The sequence below is a fragment of the Lupinus angustifolius genome, chromosome LG08, assembly GCF_001865875.1.
Source record: "Lupinus angustifolius cultivar Tanjil chromosome LG08, LupAngTanjil_v1.0, whole genome shotgun sequence".
Taxonomy (NCBI): Eukaryota; Viridiplantae; Streptophyta; class Magnoliopsida; order Fabales; family Fabaceae; genus Lupinus; species Lupinus angustifolius.
The window spans coordinates 17,795,656-17,796,000 of NC_032016.1; positions in this window are offsets into that span (position 1 = coordinate 17,795,656).

The window sequence follows — 345 nt, forward strand, 5'->3', positions numbered from 1 at the left end:
TCATAACATGCTATATATTCTACTGCCATGGTGGATGAAGCTACATGATTTTGCTTGGTAGAACGCCAAGAAACCGCACCACCAGCTAACAGATAAACATAGCCCGAAGTAGATCGTCTACTATCTTGGCATCCCGCAAAATCAGAGTTAGAATATCCAATGATCTCTAATTAGTCGGATCTCCTATATGTGAACATATAGTCTTTTGTTCCTTTAAGTATCTCATGACCCTTTTGGCTGCTTTCCAATGGTCCATTCCTGGATTACTCATATATCTGCCTAAAACCCCAACTATGAACGCTATATACGGACGCATACATACTTGAGCATACATAAGACTCCCTA